This window comes from Phyllobates terribilis, unplaced genomic scaffold (assembly GCF_046119375.1).
Source record: "Phyllobates terribilis strain yellow unplaced genomic scaffold, ASM4611937v1 Scaffold_304__1_contigs__length_2301189, whole genome shotgun sequence".
NCBI lineage: Eukaryota > Metazoa > Chordata > Amphibia > Anura > Dendrobatidae > Phyllobates > Phyllobates terribilis.
The window spans coordinates 2,174,057-2,195,673 of NW_027363064.1; the positions used below are offsets into that span (position 1 = coordinate 2,174,057).

The 21,617-nt window shown below is 43.8% G+C and overlaps 8 non-coding genes and 1 pseudogene across 8 annotated transcripts; all 9 read left to right on the forward strand.

The window, feature by feature from the left end:
- Nucleotides 1-1,330: 1,330 nt before the first annotated feature.
- LOC141220906 (U2 spliceosomal RNA) lies at nucleotides 1,331-1,521 on the forward strand. The gene has a single exon (XR_012289034.1). It is a non-coding gene; the product is annotated as a U2 spliceosomal RNA (small nuclear RNA).
- Nucleotides 1,522-2,636: 1,115 nt separating this feature from the next.
- Nucleotides 2,637-2,827, forward strand: LOC141220965 (U2 spliceosomal RNA). The gene has a single exon (XR_012289081.1). It is a non-coding gene; the product is annotated as a U2 spliceosomal RNA (small nuclear RNA).
- A 1,114-nt stretch (nucleotides 2,828-3,941) lies between these two features.
- Nucleotides 3,942-4,132, forward strand: LOC141220967 (U2 spliceosomal RNA). The gene has a single exon (XR_012289083.1). It is a non-coding gene; the product is annotated as a U2 spliceosomal RNA (small nuclear RNA).
- Nucleotides 4,133-6,575: 2,443 nt separating this feature from the next.
- LOC141220910 (U2 spliceosomal RNA) lies at nucleotides 6,576-6,773 on the forward strand. The gene has a single exon (XR_012289037.1). It is a non-coding gene; the product is annotated as a U2 spliceosomal RNA (small nuclear RNA).
- Nucleotides 6,774-9,211: 2,438 nt separating this feature from the next.
- On the forward strand, nucleotides 9,212-9,406 carry LOC141220917 (U2 spliceosomal RNA). Its single transcript, XR_012289042.1, has one exon. It is a non-coding gene; the product is annotated as a U2 spliceosomal RNA (small nuclear RNA).
- A 1,115-nt stretch (nucleotides 9,407-10,521) lies between these two features.
- On the forward strand, nucleotides 10,522-10,712 carry LOC141220968 (U2 spliceosomal RNA). Its single transcript, XR_012289084.1, has one exon. It is a non-coding gene; the product is annotated as a U2 spliceosomal RNA (small nuclear RNA).
- A 1,115-nt stretch (nucleotides 10,713-11,827) lies between these two features.
- Nucleotides 11,828-12,018, forward strand: LOC141220969 (U2 spliceosomal RNA). The gene has a single exon (XR_012289085.1). It is a non-coding gene; the product is annotated as a U2 spliceosomal RNA (small nuclear RNA).
- Nucleotides 12,019-18,704: 6,686 nt separating this feature from the next.
- Nucleotides 18,705-18,901, forward strand: LOC141220904 (U2 spliceosomal RNA). Its single transcript, XR_012289032.1, has one exon. It is a non-coding gene; the product is annotated as a U2 spliceosomal RNA (small nuclear RNA).
- A 1,115-nt stretch (nucleotides 18,902-20,016) lies between these two features.
- Nucleotides 20,017-20,094, forward strand: LOC141220923 (U2 spliceosomal RNA; annotated as a pseudogene).
- Nucleotides 20,095-21,617: the final 1,523 nt, after the last annotated feature.

Below are 21,617 nucleotides of genomic sequence, written 5' to 3' on the forward strand. Positions count from 1 at the left end.
TCTGGTTATCGCTTCTCGGCCTTTTGGCTAAGATCAAGTGCAGTGATCTAGCGGTTGCTGCCTTGGTCTTGACTGGGAGGTGCTTGGGGTGCCCGGCTCCTTGGCCTGGGGGGATCGCTACACTCATCGGTGGAGCTAAACCCCCCTGCTGCTATTAGGGAGTCGGATTAGTCCCTGGGCAACGAGAGGCGATCACCTTGTCACCACACATAGCTGTGGGGGGCAACTGTCGCCACACATAGCTGTGGTGGCAACATTTGGAGGATTAAAAGGAAAAACGGAAGGAAAACGGATTGTTGAGATGGAGTTTTGGAAAAAGAAGAGATGCTTACGTTTTTTTGTGAAACGGGAGACGGAAGAAACTTTTTTGGAAGAAAAATGGATTCTGGAAATTTTGAGGAAACATGAAGTTTTGGAGAAGGATATCTACTGTATGCAAGAAATAAAGCAAGGTAAAGTTTGTGATGTGACTCTAGTTTCTGAGGAAAAGTGCATTCATTTTTTCAAATGCTGGAGTGAAGAGGATTCTGGGAAAATTGGAGTAAGTGCATCATTCATGGGGAAACCGAAGAGTGTGATAATTTACATGGACAATCCGTTTGTGGAAATAGAGGAGATAATGGTTTTTTTGGAATCTAAATGTAAGATGGTAAAGTTTCAGAAATTATACAGGAACAAAGTTGGTATTTGGAACGGAAATAGACGTTTTTTGGTGTGGACAACAGGAGAAGAAAATTTGCATAATGGGAGGATTATGGTAAACGGGAGTTCTGGGTATTGTTACATGGAAAGCAGCAAAGGAACTTTTGAAAAGAACTTTGGAGGACAAAAGGAAGATATTGGTGATAAAATGAAGAAGGAAGTTGATGCGATAATTATAGAGGAGAATAAGCAGGGAAAAGAAGTTGAAAGTTTAAAGGTGAAGAAAAAGGTAACGGTACAGGAAAATTGTGGATCAAGGAAAGTATCTGGTGAAAAGAAAGAAGTAAAAGAGGAAAAGGGTAAAGTTTTGGAGAAGGTGGTGACTTTCAGAGATGATGAGGAAGAGTATGATTGGGAACAGATGCGGTTAGAGCATGAGGAGGAAGAAAAGAAGTTAAGGGGTTTTGTTGGGAGGAAAGTAAAAGGGAAAAAGGGGATATTTAGTTTGGGAAACCGGGTGAAGTAATGTCAGTTGTGATTTGTTTGGAAACTGTTGAAACTGTAAAGGAATTGTTATGTTTAACTTTATATATATTAATTCAAATGAAAAAATATAAATATAATATCTAAACACGATGATGGAACTAAAATCTTGAGTTTAGTGATATATGATTTAAGATTATAAAACTTAATTTCTGAGTGTTTGGAAAAAAAAAAAAAAAAAAATCTGTTCTTATCAGTTTAATATCTGATACGTCCCCTATCTGGGGACCATATATTAAATGGATTTTTAGAACAGGGAGATGGAAAAAGAGCTTGCTCTGTCCACTCCACGCATTGACCTGGTATTGCAGTATCTCCAGGACCGGTGCACCCCTTCTTTAATGCAGTTTCTAAAATCAGAAAGAATTGAATTCAATGTTTTTTGTTCATTTTGCTTGTTTGTCGGATTTTGGGATGGACTCTTTGGCTTTGCTTTTCTTCTCCTCATTGGATTTTTCATGTTCAAAGTTGCAGAAGCCAGATTACAAGCTCATTTTGGTTCAACTTCAGCAACTGTGCATTGCATTGCCATGTAATGTGATGCAATGCTATCTTTCTAGCTCTCCCTTTTTACTTCCTTTTGGATAAACAGACATATTAGGCAAGCATTTTGGAGCTTTCACCTAAATAACTACAGGTGGTGAGATAAGCTGCACAATATAATTGACCTTTCAGTATATTGTTGCACACACACCATCTATTTAGCAAATGCCCTTGTTATCAACAGCAGCCTTTTAAACTCACCTGAGCTAACAGGTATGTGCGCTGGTTACTCTGCTGCGCTTAAAATTTCTTTTTTGGTTTGCTACAATGCCTTTTCTGAAACGTTGTCTCCTTCTGCTGGAACACTGACTTCTTTCATTTAATGCCTGCAGACTATAAAAGAGAACCCAACCCAAAAAGTTTGGTTGATTAGTCTGTGGCATTCTGTTAAACTGTTGCTTATGGCGGTCTCTGTGAGCTTCTCAGCGACATTCAGCCAGCCAGGTATCCTGCCTGCAGTAGATGGAATGTGGCAATGGAACGCTGGCTGCGCGTGTCATAATAGGCTCTGAGCCTTTATATACCTGTGCACAGCAGCAGCCACCTTCAGTCTGCTGCTGGACAGCCAGCAGCAGCAGCAGCAGGAGAGGTATGTAATCAGGAGCCCTCCTCCTAAGGGTAGACAGCTGCTCGTTCCACCCCACCCCCCGCCTTAATTGGTTCTCCTCCCTTCCAACGGTGTTGAGGCGGGTGGGAACAGCAGGGGGTGAAGGTGCTGTGTTTAAAGAGGTGGAGTTACGCAGATCTAAAACGCGTGGATTGCAGCAGCAGCAAGCCGAAAAGTGCAGGCATGTAAGGGATCTAGAGGTTGACAACATGTCTTCTTAACGGGAGTCCAGGAGCTCATCTCCACAAATGGACTTTTCAGGATCCTTGGGTGGCTCCGTAGTTTGAAACCAATTCTGGTTATCGCTTCTCGGCCTTTTGGCTAAGATCAAGTGTAGTATCTGTTCTTATCAGTTTAATATCTGATACGTCCCCTATCTGGGGACCATATATTAAATGGATTTTTAGAACAGGGAGATGGAAAAAGAGCTTGCTCTGTCCACTCCACGCATTGACCTGGTATTGCAGTATCTCCAGGACCGGTGCACCCCTTCTTTAATGCAGTTTCTAAAATCAGAAAGAATTGAATTCAATGTTTTTTGTTCATTTTGCTTGTTTGTCGGATTTTGGGATGGACTCTTTGGCTTTGCTTTTGTTTTCCTCATTGGATTTTTCATGTTCAAAGTTGCAGAAGCCAGATTACAAGCTCATTTTGGTTCAACTTCAGCAACTGTGCATTGCATTGCCATGTAATGTGATGCAATGCTATCTTTCTAGCTCTCCCTTTTTACTTCCTTTTGGATAAACAGACATATTAGGCAAGCATTTTGGAGCTTTCACCTAAATAACTACAGGTGGTGAGATAAGCTGCACAATATAATTGACCTTTCAGTATATTGTTGCACACACACCATCTATTTAGCAAATGCCCTTGTTATCAACAGCAGCCTTTTAAACTCACCTGAGCTAACAGGTATGTGCGCTGGTTACTCTGCTGCGCTTAAAATTTCTTTTTTGGTTTGCTACAATGCCTTTTCTGAAACGTTGTCTCTTCTGCTGGAACACTGACTTCTTTCATTTAATGCCTGCAGACTATAAAAGAGAACCCAACCCAAAAAGTTTGGTTGATTAGTCTGTGGCATTCTGTTAAACTGTTGCTTATGGCGGTCTCTGTGAGCTTCTCAGCGACATTCAGCCAGCCAGGTATCCTGCCTGCAGTAGATGGAATGTGGCAATGGAACGCTGGCTGCGCGTGTCATAATAGGCTCTGAGCCTTTATATACCTGTGCACAGCAGCAGCCACCTTCAGTCTGCTGCTGGACAGCCAGCAGCAGCAGCAGCAGGAGAGGTATGTAATCAGGAGCCCTCCTGCTAAGGGTAGACAGCTGCTCGTTCCACCCCACCCCCCGCCTTAATTGGTTCTCCTCCCTTCCAACGGTGTTGAGGCGGGTGGGAACAGCAGGGGGTGAAGGTGCTGTGTTTAAAGAGGTGGAGTTATGCAGATCTAAAACGCGTGGATTGCAGCAGCAGCAAGCCGAAAATTGCAGGCATGTAAGGGATCTAGAGGTTGACAACATGTCTTCTTAACGGGAGTCCAGGAGCTCATCTCCACAAATGGACTTTTCAGGATCCTTGGGTGGCTCCGTAGTTTGAAACCAATTCTGGTTATCGCTTCTCGGCCTTTTGGCTAAGATCAAGTGTAGTATCTGTTCTTATCAGTTTAATATCTGATACGTCCCCTATCTGGGGACCATATATTAAATGGATTTTTAGAACAGGGAGATGGAAAAAGAGCTTGCTCTGTCCACTCCACGCATTGACCTGGTATTGCAGTATCTCCAGGACCGGTGCACCCCTTCTTTAATGCAGTTTCTAAAATCAGAAAGAATTGAATTCAATGTTTTTTGTTCATTTTGCTTGTTTGTCGGATTTTGGGATGGACTCTTTGGCTTTGCTTTTCTTCTCCTCATTGGATTTTTCATGTTCAAAGTTGCAGAAGCCAGATTACAAGCTCATTTTGGTTCAACTTCAGCAACTGTGCATTGCATTGCCATGTAATGTGATGCAATGCTATCTTTCTAGCTCTCCCTTTTTACTTCCTTTTGGATAAACAGACATATTAGGCAAGCATTTTGGAGCTTTCACCTAAATAACTACAGGTGGTGAGATAAGCTGCACAATATAATTGACTTTTCAGTATATTGTTGCACACACACCATCTATTTAGCAAATGCCCTTGTTATCAACAGCAGCCTTTTAAACTCACCTGAGCTAACAGGTATGTGCGCTGGTTACTCTGCTGCGCTTAAAATTTCTTTTTTGGTTTGCTACAATGCCTTTTCTGAAACGTTGTCTCCTTCTGCTGGAACACTGACTTCTTTCATTTAATGCCTGCAGACTATAAAAGAGAACCCAACCCAAAAAGTTTGGTTGATTAGTCTGTGGCATTCTGTTAAACTGTTGCTTATGGCGGTCTCTGTGAGCTTCTCAGCGACATTCAGCCAGCCAGGTATCCTGCCTGCAGTAGATGGAATGTGGCAATGGAACGCTGGCTGCGCGTTTCATAATAGGCTCTGAGCCTTTATATACCTGTGCACAGCAGCAGCCACCTTCAGTCTGCTGCTGGACAGCCAGCAGCAGCAGCAGCAGGAGAGGTATGTAATCAGGAGCCCTCCTGCTAAGGGTAGACAGCTGCTCGTTCCACCCCACCCCCCGCCTTAATTGGTTCTCCTCCCTTCCAACGGTGTTGAGGCGGGTGGGAACAGCAGGGGGTGAAGGTGCTGTGTTTAAAGAGGTGGAGTTATGCAGATCTAAAACGCGTGGATTGCAGCAGCAGCAAGCCGAAAAGTGCAGGCATGTAAGGGATCTAGAGGTTGACAACATGTCTTCTTAACGGGAGTCCAGGAGCTCATCTCCACAAATGGACTTTTCAGGATCCTTGGGTGGCTCCGTAGTTTGAAACCAATTCTGGTTATCGCTTCTCGGCCTTTTGGCTAAGATCAAGTGCAGTGATCTAGCGGTTTCTGCCTTGGTCTTGGCTGGGAGGCGCTTGGGGTACCCGACTCCTTGGCCTGGGGGGATCGCTACACTTATCGGTGGAGCTAAACCCCCCTGCTGCTATTAGGGAGTCGGATTAGTCCCTGGGCAACGAGAGGCGATCACCTTGTCACCACACATAGCTGTGGGGGGCAACTGTCGCCACACATAGCTGTGGTGGCAACATTTGGAGGATTAAAAGGAAAAAACGGAAGGAAAACGGATCGTTGAGATGGAGTTTTGGAAAAAGAAGAGATGCTTACATTTTTTTGTGAAACGGGAGACGGAAGAAACTTTTTTGGAAGAAAAATGGATTCTGGAAATTTTGAGGAAATATGAAGTTTTGGAGAAGGATATCTACTGTATGCAAGAAATAAAGAAAGGTAAAGTTTGTGATGTGATTCTAGTTTCTGAGGAAAAGTGCATTCATTTTTTCAAAGGCTGGAGTGAAGAGGATTCTGGGAAAATTGGAGTAAGTGCATCATTCATGGGGAAACCGAAGAGTGTGATAATTTACATGGACAATCCGTTTGTGGAAATAGAGGAGATAATGGTTTTTTTGGAATCTAAATGTAAGATGGTAAAGTTTCAGAAATTATACAGGAACAAAGTTGGTATTTGGAACGGAAAGAGACGTTTTTTGGTGTGGACAACAGGAGAAGAAAATTTGCATAATGGGAGGATTATGTTAAACGGGAGTTCTGGGTATTGTTACATGGAAAGCAGCAAAGGAACTTTTGAAAAGAACTTTGGAGGACAAAAGGAAGATATTGGTGATAAAATGAAGAAGGAAGTTGATGCGATAATTATAGAGGAGAATAAGCAGGGAAAAGAAGTTGAAAGTTTAAAGGTGAAATTGAAGAAAAAGGTAACGGTACAGGAAAATTGTGGATCAAGGAAAGTATCTGGTGAAAAGAAAGAAGTAAAAGAGGAAAAGGGTAAAGTTTTGGAGAAGGTGGTGACTTTCAGAGATGATGAGGAAGAGTATGATTGGGAACAGATGCGGTTAGAGCATGAGGAGGAAGAAAAGAAGTTAAGGGGTTTTGTTGGGAGGAAAGTAAAAGAGAAAAAGGGGATATTTAGTTTGGGAAACCGGGTGAAGTAATGTCAGTTGTGATTTGTTTGGAAACTGTTGAAACTGCAAAGGAATTGTTATGTTTAACTTTATATATATTAATTCAAATTAAAAAATATAAATATAATATCTAAACACGATGATGGAACTAAAATCTTGAGTTTGGTGATATATGATTTAAGATTATAAAACTTAATTTCTGAGTGTTTGGAACAAAAAAAAAAAAAAAAAAAAATCTGTTCTTATCAGTTTAATATCTGATACGTCCCCTATCTGGGGACCATATATTAAATGGATTTTTAGAACAGGGAGATGGAAAAAGAGCTTGCTCTGTCCACTCCACGCATTGACCTGGTATTGCAGTATCTCCAGGACCGGTGCACCCCTTCTTTAATGCAGTTTCTAAAATCAGAAAGAATTGAATTCAATGTTTTTTGTTCATTTTGCTTGTTTGTCGGATTTTGGGATGGACTCTTTGGCTTTTCTTTTCTTCTCCTCATTGGATTTTTCATGTTCAAAGTTGCAGAAGCCAGATTACAAGCTCATTTTGGTTCAACTTCAGCAACTGTGCATTGCATTGCCATGTAATGTGATGCAATGCTATCTTTCTAGCTCTCCCTTTTTACTTCCATTTGGATAAACAGACATATTAGGCAAGCATTTTGGAGCTTTCACCTAAATAACTACAGGTGGTGAGATAAGCTGCACAATATAATTGACCTTTCAGTATATTGTTGCACACACACCATCTATTTAGCAAATGCCCTTGTTATCAACAGCAGCCTTTTAAACTCACCTGAGCTAACAGGTATGTGCGCTGGTTACTCTGCTGCGCTTAAAATTTCTTTTTTGGTTTGCTACAATGCCTTTTCTGAAACGTTGTCTCCTTCTGCTGGAACACTGACTTCTTTCATTTAATGCCTGCAGACTATAAAAGAGAACCCAACCCAAAAAGTTTGGTTGATTAGTCTGTGGCATTCTGTTAAACTGTTGCTTATGGCGGTCTCTGTGAGCTTCTCAGCGACATTCAGCCAGCCAGGTATCCTGCCTGCAGTAGATGGAATGTGGCAATGGAACGCTGGCTGCGCGTGTCATAATAGGCTCTGAGCCTTTATATACCTGTGCACAGCAGCAGCCACCTTCAGTCTGCTGCTGGACAGCCAGCAGCAGCAGCAGCAGGAGAGGTATGTAATCAGGAGCCCTCCTGCTAAGGGTAGACAGCTGCTCGTTCCACCCCACCCCCCGCCTTAATTGGTTCTCCTCCCTTCCAACGGTGTTGAGGCGGGTGGGAACAGCAGGGGGTGAAGGTGCTGTGTTTAAAGAGGTGGAGTTATGCAGATCTAAAACGCGTGGATTGCAGCAGCAGCAAGCCGAAAAGTGCAGGCATGTAAGGGATCTAGAGGTTGACAACATGTCTTCTTAACGGGAGTCCAGGAGCTCATCTCCACAAATGGACTTTTCAGGATCCTTGGGTGGCTCCGTAGTTTGAAACCAATTCTGGTTATCGCTTCTCGGCCTTTTGGCTAAGATCAAGTGCAGTGATCTAGCGGTTGCTGCCTTGGTCTTGACTGGGAGGTGCTTGGGGTGCCCGGCTCCTTGGCCTGGGGGGATCGCTACACTCATCGGTGGAGCTAAACCCCCCTGCTGCTATTAGGGAGTCGGATTAGTCCCTGGGCAACGAGAGGCGATCACCTTGTCACCACACATAGCTGTGGGGGGCAACTGTCGCCACACATAGCTGTGGTGGCAACATTTGGAGGATTAAAAGGAAAAACGGAAGGAAAACGGATTGTTGAGATGGAGTTTTGGAAAAAGAAGAGATGCTTACGTTTTTTTGTGAAACGGGAGACGGGAGAAACTTTTTTGGAAGAAAAATGGATTCTGGAAATTTTGAGGAAACATGAAGTTTTGGAGAAGGATATCTACTGTATGCAAGAAATAAAGCAAGGTAAAGTTTGTGATGTGACTCTAGTTTCTGAGGAAAAGTGCATTCATTTTTTCAAATGCTGGAGTGAAGAGGATTCTGGGAAAATTGGAGTAAGTGCATCATTCATGGGGAAACCGAAGAGTGTGATAATTTACATGGACAATCCGTTTGTGGAAATAGAGGAGATAATGGTTTTTTTGGAATCTAAATGTAAGATGGTAAAGTTTCAGAAATTATACAGGAACAAAGTTGGTATTTGGAACGGAAATAGACGTTTTTTGGTGTGGACAACAGGAGAAGAAAATTTGCATAATGGGAGGATTATGGTAAACGGGAGTTCTGGGTATTGTTACATGGAAAGCAGCAAAGGAACTTTTGAAAAGAACTTTGGAGGACAAAAGGAAGATATTGGTGATAAAATGAAGAAGGAAGTTGATGCGATAATTATAGAGGAGAATAAGCAGGGAAAAGAAGTTGAAAGTTTAAAGGTGAAGAAAAAGGTAACGGTACAGGAAAATTGTGGATCAAGGAAAGTATCTGGTGAAAAGAAAGAAGTAAAAGAGGAAAAGGGTAAAGTTTTGGAGAAGGTGGTGACTTTCAGAGATGATGAGGAAGAGTATGATTGGGAACAGATGCGGTTAGAGCATGAGGAGGAAGAAAAGAAGTTAAGGGGTTTTGTTGGGAGGAAAGTAAAAGGGAAAAAGGGGATATTTAGTTTGGGAAACCGGGTGAAGTAATGTCAGTTGTGATTTGTTTGGAAACTGTTGAAACTGTAAAGGAATTGTTATGTTTAACTTTATATATATTAATTCAAATGAAAAAATATAAATATAATATCTAAACACGATGATGGAACTAAAATCTTGAGTTTAGTGATATATGATTTAAGATTATAAAACTTAATTTCTGAGTGTTTGGAAAAAAAAAAAAAAAAAAAAAAATCTGTTCTTATCAGTTTAATATCTGATACGTCCCCTATCTGGGGACCATATATTAAATGGATTTTTAGAACAGGGAGATGGAAAAAGAGCTTGCTCTGTCCACTCCACGCATTGACCTGGTATTGCAGTATCTCCATGACCGGTGCACCCCTTCTTTAATGCAGTTTCTAAAATCAGAAAGAATTGAATTCAATGTTTTTTGTTCATTTTGCTTGTTTGTCGGATTTTGGGATGGACTCTTTGGCTTTGCTTTTCTTCTCCTCATTGGATTTTTCATGTTCAAAGTTGCAGAAGCCAGATTACAAGCTCATTTTGGTTCAACTTCAGCAACTGTGCATTGCATTGCCATGTAATGTGATGCAATGCTATCTTTCTAGCTCTCCCTTTTTACTTCCTTTTGGATAAACAGACATATTAGGCAAGCATTTTGGAGCTTTCACCTAAATAACTACAGGTGGTGAGATAAGCTGCACAATATAATTGACCTTTCAGTATATTGTTGCACACACACCATCTATTTAGCAAATGCCCTTGTTATCAACAGCAGCCTTTTAAACTCACCTGAGCTAACAGGTATGTGCGCTGGTTACTCTGCTGCGCTTAAAATTTCTTTTTTGGTTTGCTACAATGCCTTTTCTGAAACGTTGTCTCCTTCTGCTGGAACACTGACTTCTTTCATTTAATGCCTGCAGACTATAAAAGAGAACCCAACCCAAAAAGTTTGGTTGATTAGTCTGTGGCATTCTGTTAAACTGTTGCTTATGGCGGTCTCTGTGAGCTTCTCAGCGACATTCAGCCAGCCAGGTATCCTGCCTGCAGTAGATGGAATGTGGCAATGGAACGCTGGCTGCGCGTGTCATAATAGGCTCTGAGCCTTTATATACCTGTGCACAGCAGCAGCCACCTTCAGTCTGCTGCTGGACAGCCAGCAGCAGCAGCAGCAGGAGAGGTATGTAATCAGGAGCCCTCCTGCTAAGGGTAGACAGCTGCTCGTTCCACCCCACCCCCCGCCTTAATTGGTTCTCCTCCCTTCCAACGGTGTTGAGGCGGGTGGGAACAGCAGGGGGTGAAGGTGCTGTGTTTAAAGAGGTGGAGTTATGCAGATCTAAAACGCGTGGATTGCAGCAGCAGCAAGCCGAAAAGTGCAGGCATGTAAGGGATCTAGAGGTTGACAACATGTCTTCTTAACGGGAGTCCAGGAGCTCATCTCCACAAATGGACTTTTCAGGATCCTTGGGTGGCTCCGTAGTTTGAAACCAATTCTGGTTATCGCTTCTCGGCCTTTTGGCTAAGATCAAGTGTAGTATCTGTTCTTATCAGTTTAATATCTGATACGTCCCCTATCTGGGGACCATATATTAAATGGATTTTTAGAACAGGGAGATGGAAAAAGAGCTTGCTCTGTCCACTCCACGCATTGACCTGGTATTGCAGTATCTCCAGGACCGGTGCACCCCTTCTTTAATGCAGTTTCTAAAATCAGAAAGAATTGAATTCAATGTTTTTTGTTCATGTTGCTTGTTTGTCGGATTTTGGGATGGACTCTTTGGCTTTGCTTTTCTTCTCCTCATTGGATTTTTCATGTTCAAAGTTGCAGAAGCCAGATTACAAGCTCATTTTGGTTCAACTTCAGCAACTGTGCATTGCATTGCCATGTAATGTGATGCAATGCTATCTTTCTAGCTCTCCCTTTTTACTTCCTTTTGGATAAACAGACATATTAGGCAAGCATTTTGGAGCTTTCACCTAAATAACTACAGGTGGTGAGATAAGCTGCACAATATAATTGACCTTTCAGTATATTGTTGCACACACACCATCTATTTAGCAAATGCCCTTGTTATCAACAGCAGCCTTTTAAACTCACCTGAGCTAACAGGTATGTGCGCTGGTTACTCTGCTGCGCTTAAAATTTCTTTTTTGGTTTGCTACAATGCCTTTTCTGAAACGTTGTCTCCTTCTGCTGGAACACTGACTTCTTTCATTTAATGCCTGCAGACTATAAAAGAGAACCCAACCCAAAAAGTTTGGTTGATTAGTCTGTGGCATTCTGTTAAACTGTTGCTTATGGCGGTCTCTGTGAGCTTCTCAGCGACATTCAGCCAGCCAGGTATCCTGCCTGCAGTAGATGGAATGTGGCAATGGAACGCTGGCTGCGCGTGTCATAATAGGCTCTGAGCCTTTATATACCTGTGCACAGCAGCAGCCACCTTCAGTCTGCTGCTGGACAGCCAGCAGCAGCAGCAGCAGGAGAGGTATGTAATCAGGAGCCCTCCTGCTAATGGTAGACAGCTGCTCGTTCCACCCCACCCCCCGCCTTAATTGGTTCTCCTCCCTTCCAACGGTGTTGAGGCGGGTGGGAACAGCAGGGGGTGAAGGTGCTGTGTTTAAAGAGGTGGAGTTATGCAGATCTAAAACGCGTGGATTGCAGCAGCAGCAAGCCGAAAAGTGCAGGCATGTAAGGGATCTAGAGGTTGACAACATGTCTTCTTAACGGGAGTCCAGGAGCTCATCTCCACAAATGGACTTTTCAGGATCCTTGGGTGGCTCCGTAGTTTGAAACCAATTCTGGTTATCGCTTCTCGGCCTTTTGGCTAAGATCAAGTGTAGTATCTGTTCTTATCAGTTTAATATCTGATACGTCCCCTATCTGGGGACCATATATTAAATGGATTTTTAGAACAGGGAGATGGAAAAAGAGCTTGCTCTGTCCACTCCACGCATTGACCTGGTATTGCAGTATCTCCAGGACCGGTGCACCCCTTCTTTAATGCAGTTTCTAAAATCAGAAAGAATTGAATTCAATGTTTTTTGTTCATTTTGCTTGTTTGTCGGATTTTGGGATGGACTCTTTGGCTTTGCTTTTCTTCTCCTCATTGGTTTTTTCATGTTCAAAGTTGCAGAAGCCAGATTACAAGCTCATTTTGGTTCAACTTCAGCAACTGTGCATTGCATTGCCATGTAATGTGATGCAATGCTATCTTTCTAGCTCTCCCTTTTTACTTCCTTTTGGATAAACAGACATATTAGGCAAGCATTTTGGAGCTTTCACCTAAATAACTACAGGTGGTGAGATAAGCTGCACAATATAATTGACCTTTCAGTATATTGTTGCACACACACCATCTATTTAGCAAATGCCCTTGTTATCAACAGCAGCCTTTTAAACTCACCTGAGCTAACAGGTATGTGCGCTGGTTACTCTGCTGCGCTTAAAATTTCTTTTTTGGTTTGCTACAATGCCTTTTCTGAAACGTTGTCTCCTTCTGCTGGAACACTGACTTCTTTCATTTAATGCCTGCAGACTATAAAAGAGAACCCAACCCAAAAAGTTTGGTTGATTAGTCTGTGGCATTCTGTTAAACTGTTGCTTATGGCGGTCTCTGTGAGCTTCTCAGCGACATTCAGCCAGCCAGGTATCCTGCCTGCAGTAGATGGAATGTGGCAATGGAACGCTGGCTGCGCGTGTCATAATAGGCTCTGAGCCTTTATATACCTGTGCACAGCAGCAGCCACCTTCAGTCTGCTGCTGGACAGCCAGCAGCAGCAGCAGCAGGAGAGGTATGTAATCAGGAGCCCTCCTGCTAAGGGTAGACAGCTGCTCGTTCCACCCCACCCCCCGCCTTAATTGGTTCTCCTCCCTTCCAACGGTGTTGAGGCGGGTGGGAACAGCAGGGGGTGAAGGTGCTGTGTTTAAAGAGGTGGAGTTATGCAGATCTAAAACGCGTGGATTGCAGCAGCAGCAAGCCGAAAAGTGCAGGCATGTAAGGGATCTAGAGGTTGACAACATGTCTTCTTAACGGGAGTCCAGGAGCTCATCTCCACAAATGGACTTTTCAGGATCCTTGGGTGGCTCCGTAGTTTGAAACCAATTCTGGTTATCGCTTCTCGGCCTTTTGGCTGAGATCAGGTGCAGTGATCTAACGGTTGCTGCCTTGGTCTTGGCTGAGAGGTGCCCGGGGTACCCGGCTCCTTGGCCTGGGGGGATCGTCTCACCTTTTGGTGGGACTTCACCCCCCTGCTGCTATTAGGGAGCTGGCTTAGTCCCCGGGCAACAAGTTGCGATCCCCAGGCGAAAGGCCGAGCCCGTAGTGACGGTAAGCCTTTGCCACTTTGGTGAGATGCCTTGTTCATTTCAATTTTCCACTGGCTCCGGCCAGATCAGGAACTCGGTGCGTATCGAGGTTCCAGCAAACCATGTCGGATATGACAACCCCCGTGAGTTCTATGTACAGATTTTGAGAGATCTGTTGAACGTGAAAGATCATGATGTTTACTGCCTGCAGGAGAAGGGGCAGAGTACATATATTCTCACGTTCTCGACCAAGGTTGCCTGCCAGCACTTTTACGAATGCGTTAAGGGGAACGTCAAAGGTCGGAGTGGTTTCTGGAATGGGAAACGACGCTTTATGGTACGCTTCAGACTTGACCCTGGGGGTGTAGAAGGCCTTATGCACCCCCCCTCCACAGTGGTGCTGGGAAGAGACCATGGCTACCTCTTCTATGATGGACAACCATTCAGGTGTCGTAGGTGTGGTGACCTTGGTCACATACAGAGCGATTGTAAGAACGAGCGGATGAGTCAGTGCCACAATTGTGGACAATGGGGTCATGCCTCAAAGGACTGTAAGAACAGTAAGACCTGCAGTGGGTGCGGAATGTCTACTCACCTGTTCAGTAATTGTCCGATGCGGACAAGGTCTCGTGGTGGCTCTCGGGCGCCTGCGGCTAGTTCCGCAGGAGTTCCTGCTGATGCCAGCAGGGTCAGCCCGGGTGACCCCAGAAAAAGCTTTGTGGACATTACTAAAGGTCAAAAACAGTCTGACTCAGTCGATGCTCAGTCGGTACCTTTGCGGAAAAACCTGGCCTCTGTAGCCGAGGTCACGCCTTTGCCTACTCCTGCAGGGGTCCAGGTTTCACCTGGTGGGGAGATGGCACCTTCTCAGAGCGGAAATGAGAGGGAACAAAAAAAGAGGCGAAAATCTGGAGCTGTTGGTACCAATCCAGATGTCCATCCAGATACCCCTGCTGATGCCAGCACAGATGTTGGACCAGATGTCTGCCCTGATGCCAGTCCAGACGGATGCCCTGATGCCAATCCAGATGGATGCCCTGATGCCAATCCAGATGGATGCCCTGATGCCAATCCAGATGGATGTCCTGATGCCAACCCAGATGGATGCCCTGATGCCAGTCCAGATGGATGTCCTGATGCCAGTCCAGATGGATGTCCTGATGCCAGTCCAGATGGATGTCCTGGAACCATTCCTGATGGATGTCCTGTTGCCTGCCTGGATGATAGAGGTCGTGCAGTGGTTGGTGAACCTGTTGCTGGTCCTGATGGTCATCCTGCTCCGGAGATGATGTCCCTTGGTGCTCCTGGAGGGTCTGCGGGTATTCCACCTGCTGCAGTGCCTGGTGAGGATCGGGTGGATTCGGAGGATCGGATGGATCTCAGCGCCAGTGGTAAGAGAAGTCGTGAAGAGGCACAGGAGGAGCATAACCTGCCTCAGATGTCCCGTAAAGTCTTTCTATCTAGTGCTGCAAAAATTCTCAGCCCAGAGGGGACTAACTTAATTGAGGATTTCACGGACTCAGATGAAACGGACAGTTTACGAACTGTGTCATCCCTTCCTTCACCTTCTCTGTCACAAATTATTGATTCAGAGTATAATGAATCAATAAAAAACACCTAACATGGCAGAAATCCGTGTTGCCTCACTAAATGTGAGAAGCCTAAAGAGCCCTGTTAGACGGGCTGCTTTGTTTGCTTGGTTACTGTCTCTGAACTTTGACATTTTTTTCCTGCAAGAATGCGGTATTGATCACGATTTGTCATACCCCAACTTAAAAATGGACTGGTCAGCAGGACCCTCTATTTGGTCAGGGTCCAATGAAAATAAAGCTGCCGGGGTTGGGATTTTATTCAAATGTCAAAATGTTAATGTTTTATCCATCACTGAAATAGTTCCAGGTCGTGCCTTATCAACTCATGTTATTTTAAATGGTTTTACCTGTCGTCTTATTAATGTTTATGCATCCCCAGAGAAAAATGAGCGTGCTTCCCTTTTTAATGTCATCCCTTTGTTTTTATCAGGTCCGTCCCCTGTGATAGTGGGAGGGGATTTTAACTGTGTCATGTTGGGGGAGGGGAGGAGTGGAGGTGATACTAATGGAAGAACAGACAAAACATCCAGTCTGTTAAAACATTTGACAACGGACCTCAAATTATTAGATGCTTGGAGAAAGTCCTACCCTACTGACCCTGGGCATACATGGAGGGGTAGAGGGATGTCATCTCGTATTGATTTTATTTTTTCCTCTTCTGATGTTTTTAAACCTAGGAATGCTGGTCTAATAGAAAATATTTTTTCTGATCATGTATTACTATACAATGTATTGCAAACTCCACAGGAAGCAAAAGTTGGAAAAGGTATGTGGAAATTGAATGTGCTCTTATTAGAAGACGAACTGGTAAGGGCGGAGTTTTATGCAAAGTATGAGAGTTGGAGAAGACGGAAACACCCAAATCAGAGTATGTTGGGGTGGTGGGAGTGTGTTAAAACCCGTATTAAAGAATTTTTTATTAAAATTGGTAAAAGGAAGGCACGTGAAAAAAGGAAATGTTTTAAAGATTTTAATGTCAGGATGCAAACTCTCCATAAGCTTAAGGGGTGGGGAGTGCCTGGTGTGGATGGTGAGATTGCCAAGATCCAGACAGAAATCCAAAAATTCCTGGAACAAAAGGGTAAAGAAATTATATTTAATGCCCGTGTGAAATATTTGGAAAAGGGTGAGACCTGCTCAAGGTTCTTCTTTAAAAAAATGAGTGACAAAAAACAAGTGATTACTGAGCTAGAAGGACAATCTTCCACTGAGAGCATTTTAGAGCATACTGCTAATTTTTATAGAGATCTTTTTAGTATTAAAAATGTTGATGAACCTGCTTTTACAGAGAATCTTAATGTTTTATCCCAGTTTTTAAATAAAGATGACCAGATTTTTTTAGCTAAAGAACTTTTACCCAGTGAAATTGAAGAGACCCTTAAGAGTTTTAATAAAGGTAAGGCTCCTGGATCAGATGGCCTTCCTATTGAATTTTATCTTTGCTTTTGGGATCTAATTAAGGAGGATTTTATACAAGTAGTTTGTGAAGCCTCTAAGGCTGATTTATTACCATATTCATGGCCTAAAAGTATGATTACATTAATTTTTAAGAAAGGTGATAAATCAAAGTTGGAGAATTGGAGGCCTATTTCACTATTAAATACAGACTACAAGATTTTAGCTAAAGTTGTTGCTGGTCGTCTTAAAGCAGTTATTAAAAATGTAATTCATCCAGATCAGGTTTGTGGTGTCCCCGGGAGATCAATCTGGGAGCATCTAAACCTAATTCGTGATCTTATCTGGTTTCAAAAAGATAGAAAACAGCCACTAGCTATTTTATCTTTGGATTTTATGAAAGCGTTTGATAGGGTCTCCCACTTTTATCTTTTTAAAGTTATGGGAAAGATGGGGTTCCCTGATTCTTTTATTCAGAAAATTGCGCTTTTATACAAACAGTCATCTGCCCGGATTTTAGTCAATGGTTTTTTAACTAGAGAGGTGGAGCTTCTTTCCGGTGTTAAACAAGGTTGCCCCATGTCCCCACTTTTATTTGTCTGCTCCATTGAGCCACTGTTGTGCCTGCTGCGTCGGGACAAGGTGGTTAGGGGCATTTTTATTCCGGGTGGGGGTGGACAACAAGTTAAAGCCATTGGATATATGGATGACATATCTGTATATGGCACTAGCTCAGCATCTATTAACAGAGCAATTCTAATTACTGAAATTTTTAGTGCTGGGTCTGGGTTTAAGTTGAATATAAATAAATGTGACTGTATGATTATGGGTCAATGGGAGTCAGATCCGCCTAGGGTTCCCACACAAACAGTAGGAATCAAGATCCTGGGTGTCTTGTTTAATCCTGCTAATGATGGTATTGAAAACTGGGATTTGGTTTTGAATAAATTAAATCAGAAGATCTCTTTATGGCAAACTCGAAAACTAACAATGGAGGGCAAGATTCTTGTAATTAAAATGGTTTTGCTTCCTATCATTTTGTATGCCGCTATGGTTTTTCCCCCTAATTCTCTGTATCTTAAAAGACTTATGAAGCCCATGTTTTATTTTCTGTGGGGATCCAAAATGGAGAAATTGAGGAGGGAGGTGGTATGTAAAAGCAAGAAAAATGGGGGTAAAGGGTTCCCTGATTTAAAATTGTTTTTATTTATCAAGTTTTTTGTATTTTGTTGCAAAAGCTTGAATAATGTTGGGGCTTTCTCTTGTTTTCTTAGATATACAACTGGGTTTCTTTTCCGAAAGTTGAACTTCAGTATGACTGTTAATTGTCCTTTTCTCTTATCTCCCCCTAAGCATTACAAGATCTTGGAGAAGGTCATTTCAGAATATGATCTGACCCAAGTTGATCGTCAGCTTTTATTTGATCAACGTAAGTTAACAGTTATTTGTAAGGGACATGAGGAGATGGAGGATGTGTCTAATTTTTCCATCTCCAGGTGCCGCCTGGTGTGGAACAACGTGGCCTGTCCTGCACTTAGCAACTCACAAAAGGATTTAGCTTGGCAGGTTGTTCACCAATGTCTCCCTACGAGAGCTTTTCAGCATCATAGGGGGCTGGTGGCTAGTGCTAGATGTCCCAGAGAAAGATGCGCCCCAAACGAGTCAGTGTTTCATTTACTGTGGGATTGCCCCTACGCACAAGAGCTATGGCAGACGGTGGGCACCCTCCTAAAATGGATATGTGGTATACAAACCCTAAATTGTGACATTATAATATATGGGATAATTAATTGCCCAACCATGAAACAAGCACGAGTCGAATGGCTTATAATAAACTGTTTAAAAGAAGCTTTATGGAAAGTGCGCAATATATTATTGTTTAAACGTGAATTTATTCCTGTCAAAGATTGTATTGGGCTTGCTCTTTGTGAAATGTTTACATACTACCTGAGAGATTGTAAAAAGATGGGAATCAATGAAGCAAAAAGCTATGGTGTTTGCAAATTTGGAATATGTATTTATTTATGTAAATTATATGCAAAACTGTGTTTTATGCTTTTTATGCTTTTAAGTGCATTTTAATTCTGACTCTGTATTAGTTTTATGTCATATTTTATTCCAGTATTTGTGATTTGTTTCAAATATTGTATCGGATATGTTCTTTGTGAAAAGTTTTCATACTACCTGATTGTAAAAAGATAAAGTTAAAAAGCTATGGTGTTTGCATTTGACATATGTATTTATTTATGCAAATTATATGCAAAACTGTGTTTTATGATTTTTATGCTTTTATGCGCTTTTTAAATCTGACCTTGTATTTGTTTTATGTCATATTTTATTCAAGTCTTTGTGATTTGTTTGTAATTTATGATGTATGTCTGATTTAAATAAAGCTTGTTTGAAAACGAAAAAAAAAAAAAAAAAAAAAAAAAATCTGTTCTTATCAGTTTAATATCTGATACGTCCCCTATCTGGGGACCATATATTAAATGGATTTTTAGAACAGGGAGATGGAAAAAGAGCTTGCTCTGTCCACTCCACGCATTGACCTGGTATTGCAGTATCTCCAGGACCGGTGCACCCCTTCTTTAATGCAGTTTCTAAAATCAGAAAGAATTGAATTCAATGTTTTTTGTTCATTTTGCTTGTTTGTCGGATTTTGGGATGGACTCTTTGGCTTTGCTTTTCTTCTCCTCATTGGATTTTTCATGTTCAAAGTTGCAGAAGCCAGATTACAAGCTCATTTTGGTTCAACTTCAGCAACTGTGCATTGCATTGCCATGTAATGTGATGCAATGCTATCTTTCTAGCTCTCCCTTTTTACTTCCTTTTGGATAAACAGACATATTAGGCAAGCATTTTGGAGCTTTCACCTAAATAACTACAGGTGGTCAGATAAGCTGCACAATATAATTGACCTTTCAGTATATTGTTGCACACACACCATCTATTTAGCAAATGCCCTTGTTATCAACAGCAGCCTTTTAAACTCACCTGAGCTAACAGGTATGTGCGCTGGTTACTCTGCTGCGCTTAAAATTTCTTTTTTGGTTTGCTACAATGCCTTTTCTGAAACGTTGTCTCCTTCTGCTGGAACACTGACTTCTTTCATTTAATGCCTGCAGACTATAAAAGAGAACCCAACCCAAAAAGTTTGGTTGATTAGTCTGTGGCATTCTGTTAAACTGTTGCTTATGGCGGTCTCTGTGAGCTTCTCAGCGACATTCAGCCAGCCAGGTATCCTGCCTGCAGTAGATGGAATGTGGCAATGGAACGCTGGCTGCGCGTGTCATAATAGGCTCTGAGCCTTTATATACCTGTGCACAGCAGCAGCCACCTTCAGTCTGCTGCTGGACAGCCAGCAGCAGCAGCAGCAGGAGAGGTATGTAATCAGGAGCCCTCCTGCTAAGGGTAGACAGCTGCTCGTTCCACCCCACCCCCCGCCTTAATTGGTTCTCCTCCCTTCCAACGGTGTTGAGGCGGGTGGGAACAGCAGGGGGTGAAGGTGCTGTGTTTAAAGAGGTGGAGTTATGCAGATCTAAAACGCGTGGATTGCAGCAGCAGCAAGCCGAAAAGTGCAGGCATGTAAGGGATCTAGAGGTTGACAACATGTCTTCTTAACGGGAGTCCAGGAGCTCATCTCCACAAATGGACTTTTCAGGATCCTTGGGTGGCTCCGTAGTTTGAAACCAATTCTGGTTATCGCTTCTCGGCCTTTTGGCTAAGATCAAGTGTAGTATCTGTTCTTTTAAGAACACAAGAGCTACGATCTACACTTGACGAGAGCGATCGAACTCGGAAGGAGAAGAGCTTCGGAGCCCAGCTGACATCGGAGAAGGAAGGCGGATATCGGTGGGAGGAAGAAGCTCTAAAGAATCCAGAAGAAGACGAAGACTCGGAGAAGAATCGGGCTGTCCTGTGGAATCTTCGAGGAAGAAAATCATCGAGACAAAGACCTTTCGGGGAATTTGTCCAGAACACGACGGGAGAAGAATCTGCATAGCTCCACCCATTCCGGGAAGAGTTCCAGATCCAGCTCCAAGAAGTAACTGCAGGAGGAAAGCCATGGCAAGCGCTGCGAGGAAGGCCGAAAAGAAGAGCCTGGAGCAGGGTACAGCCAGGAGGGCCCAGCCAGGAGCCGATTCTGACCCCAAGGACTCTGCCTCCACGACTGGCCAGCAGAAGGGACCCCAGAAGCCCCGCCACGAAGCTCCAGCCCTGGAGCCATGGATGCGGCAGACGGTTGCCCTGAAGCTGAAGGAAGTGGATGGGAGGGTGCTGGATATGTCCTCGGACGTGTTCTGCCAGAAGATGCTGCTGGATCGAGGCTTCTCCAGGTCGGACACCCTCAGCATCCAGACCTTCTTGACGGGGATCTTCTTCGTCACCTTCGCCACTGTGAACACCTGCAGGAGGTTCTGGGAAATGGTAAGCGCAAAAGGACCGGATAATTCTTTCTCTGCCTTTACAGGTAGCTGCCCTATCCAGAGGGACGAAAGGAGGATCACGGTCTCCATGCGCAACCCGCACACCCCAGGCCAAGACATCTGTACCTTCCTGAGACGCTTCTGTTTGGTTGTGAAGGAACCCTCTCACATCCTGAATGGACTCGGCTTCTGGACAGGTAAGTGGTCGGTGACCGTTAGACTTCACAGGGACCTGGCGTACTCAGACGGACTTCGGCACCTGCCCCCGACATTCTCCCTGGGCAACTCCTACGGCCTCATCTATTACCCGGACATGCCGCGGAACTGCAGGAGATGCGGCAAGAATGGCCACGAGATGAAGGACTGCAAGGAGGATGCCTGCAGGATTTGTCGAGTGACGGGACACAGCTCGAAGGACTGCCCGAAGAAGACGTCCTGCAACCTGTGTGGGCTGGCGGCTCATCTGTACAAGGATTGCCCCAAGCGTGAGAGATCCTGGGCATCGGTGGTTGCGACGACCCCAGCTACGGAGGACAAGGCCCCGACGACCAGGCCTGTGAAGGTCAAGGACGCGACGACCAAGGCCCCAGCGGCCAAGGCCGAGACGACCAAGGCCAATGCGGTCAAGGAGTCGGTGGCCAAAGCCCCAGCGACGGTCCCAGCAGCTCCGAAGCAGAAGAAAAAGTCAAAGGAGGGTAAGAGTTCTGTCACCCCTCTCTCGATCCCTCCCCCTGCCACCCCCGTCCAATCCCCCCCCACCCCGGCCACCCCTGCTGAGGATTCCACTTCCTCTTCCTCCTTCCCCTACTCCTCAGCAGGTGTCCTTTCCCCTGCCCCGGCAGCCACTCTCCCTCCCCAGACCATGGTAGCGGTGG